Source organism: Arachis ipaensis, chromosome B7 (assembly GCF_059453495.1).
Source record: "Arachis ipaensis isolate K30076 ecotype BB chromosome B7, ASM5945349v1, whole genome shotgun sequence".
Lineage (NCBI taxonomy): Eukaryota > Viridiplantae > Streptophyta > Magnoliopsida > Fabales > Fabaceae > Arachis > Arachis ipaensis.
In genome coordinates, this window is record NC_142442.1 from 69552032 (window position 1) to 69555000 (window position 2969).

Below are 2969 nucleotides of genomic sequence, written 5' to 3' on the forward strand. Positions count from 1 at the left end.
TTGTTTCCAGCAACAACAGTGACAAGTTTGGTCTGGCAACAACACCAAGTTTTTGGTGCCGTTGCCAGGGATTGTTCGAGTTTGGACAACTGACGGTTCATCCTGTTGCTCAGATTAGGTAATTTTATTTTAATTTTAAGCTTTTTATTTTTTATTTTCGAAAAAAAATCCAAAAAAAACTTTATAAAATCATAAAATCAAAAATAATTTGATGTTTCTTGTTTGAGTCTTGTGTCAATTTTTAAGTTTGGTGTCAATTGCATGCTTTTATAATTTTCTTTTATTTTCGAAAATTCATGCATGTGTTCTTCATGATCTTCAAGTTGTTCTTGATGATTTTCTATGTTTGATCTTTAATTTTTCTTGTTTTGTGTCTTTTCTTGTTTTTCATATGCATTTTCAATTTATTAGTGTCTGAACTTTAAAAATTTCTAAGTTTGGTGTCTTGCATGTTTTCTTTTCTTGAAAATTTTTCAAAAATAAGTTCTTGATGTTCATCATGATCTTCAAAGTGTTCTTGGTGTTCATCTTGACATTCAAAGTGTTCTTGCATGCATTAGTTGTTTTGATTCATAATTTCTATGTTTTGTGTCAATTTTGTGTTTTTCTCTTTCATCATTAAGAATTCAAAAATCAAAAAAATATCTTTCCCTCTTTCTCTCATAAATTTTCGAAAATCTGAGTTGACTTTTTCAAAACTTTTAAAATTTAGTTGTTTCTTATGAGTCAAATCAAATTTTCAATTTAAAAATTCTATCTTTTTTCAAATCTTTTCAAAAAATTCAAATCTTTCTCATTTTTCTTTTATGATTTTCGAAAATTTCAAAATAATTTTCAAAAATCTTTTCTTATTTTTGTTTCATATTTTCGAAATTAATGGTGACAATTAATGTGATTGACTCAAAAATTTTTAAATTTGTTACTTGCCTAGTAAGAAAGGTTCAATCTTTAAACTCTAGAATCATATCTTTTTAGTTTCTTGTTAGTCAAGTAATCAACTTTGATTTCAAAAATCAAATCTTTTTAAATTTCCTTTTCAAATCTTTTTCAAATTAAGTTTCAATCATATCTTTTTCAAAATTAATTTCAAAATCTTTTCTAACTTCTTATCTTTTCAAAATTAAATTTCAAATCCTTTCCAACTAATCCTATCTTTTTGTTTCAATCATATCTTTTTCAAAACTACCTAACTAACTCTCTCTCTAATTTTCAAAAATCACCTTCCCTCTTTTTCAAAATTTCTTTTTAATTAACTATTTGTTTTAAATTTTAATTTGATTTAATTTTATTTTTCTTTTTAAATTTTTGAATTTTTATTTTAAATTCAATTTAAAAACAAAAATACTTTTATTTTAATTTATTTAATTTTCGAAATTCTCTCATCTCTCATCCCCTTCTGTTTATTTATTCATCTACTAACACCCCTCTTTCACCCAAGAATTCGAACTCATTCCTCTCCCTTGTGTTTGGATTCTTATCTTTTCCTTCCTCCATTATTCTTTTCTTATACTTACATAAGGAATCTCTATACTGTGACATAGAGGATTCCATATTTTCTATTCTCTTCTTTTTTATATGAGCAGGAACAAGGATAAGAACATTCTTGTTGAAGCTGATCCTGAACCTGAAAGGACTATGAAGAGGAAGCTAAGGGAAGCTAAAGCACAACTCTCTGGAGAAAATCTGATAGAAATTTTCGAAAAAGAAGGAGACATGGCCGAAAATAATAACAATGCAAGGAAGATGCTTGGTGACTTCACTGCACCAAATTCCAATTTACATGGAAGAAGCATCTCAATCCCTGCCATTGGAGCAAACAATTTTGAGCTAAAGCCTCAATTAGTTTCTCTAATGCAACAGAACTGCAAGTTTTATGGACTTCCATCAGAAGATCCTTTTCAGTTCTTAACTGAATTCTTGCAGATCTGTGATACTGTTAAGACCAATGGGGTTGATCCTGAGGTCTACAGGCTTATGCTTTTCCCGTTTGCTCTAAGAGACAGAGCTAGAATATGGTTGGACTCTCAACCTAAGGATAGCCTGAACTCTTGGGATAAGCTGGTCACGGCTTTCTTAGCCAAGTTCTTTCCTCCTCAAAAGCTTAGCAAGCTTAGAGTGGATGTTCAAACCTTCAAACAGAAGGATGGTGAATCCCTCTATGAAGCTTGGGAGAGATACAAGGAACTGACCAAAAAGTGTCCTTCTGACAAGCTTTCAGAATGGACCATCCTGGATATATTCTATGATGGTCTGTCTGAATTATCTAAGATGTCATTGGACCATTCTGTAGGTGGATCCATTCACCTAAAGAAAACGCCTGCAGAAGCTCAAGAACTCATTGACATGGTTGCAAATAACCAATTCATGTACACTTCTAAAAGGAATCCTGTGAATAATGGGACGCCTCAAAGGAAGGGAGTTCTTGAAGTTGATACTCTGAATGCCATATTGGCTCAGAATAAAATATTGACTCAGCAAGTCAATATGATCTCTCAATGTCTGAATGGATTGAAGGAATCATCCAACAGTACTAAAGAGGCCTCTTCTAAAGAAGAAGCTTATGATCCTGAGAACCCTGCAATAGCAGAGGTGAATTACAAGGGTGAACCCTATGGAAACACCTATAATCCCTCATGGAGAAATCATCCAAATTTCTCATGGAAGGATCAACAAAAGCCTCAATAAGGCTTTAATAATGGTGGAAGAAACAGGTTTAGCAATAACAAGCCTTTTCCATCATCCACTCAGCAACAGACAGAGAATTCTGAGCAGAATCCATCTAGCTTATCAAATATAGTCTCTGATCTATCTAAGGCCACTCTGAGTTTCATGAATGAAACAAGGTCCTCCATTAGAAATTTGGAGGCACAAGTGGGCCAGCTGAGTAAAAGAGTCACTGAAACTTCTCCTAGTACTCTCCCAAGCAATACAGAAGAGAATCCAAAAAGAGATTGCAAGGCCATAACCTT

General features: G+C 32.3%; 1 non-coding gene across 1 annotated transcript; it reads right to left on the bottom strand.

The window, feature by feature from the left end:
* Positions 1–2106: 2106 nt before the first annotated feature.
* Positions 2107–2214, bottom strand: LOC148552924 (small nucleolar RNA R71). The gene has a single exon (XR_015892502.1). It is a non-coding gene; the product is annotated as a small nucleolar RNA R71 (small nucleolar RNA).
* Positions 2215–2969: the final 755 nt, after the last annotated feature.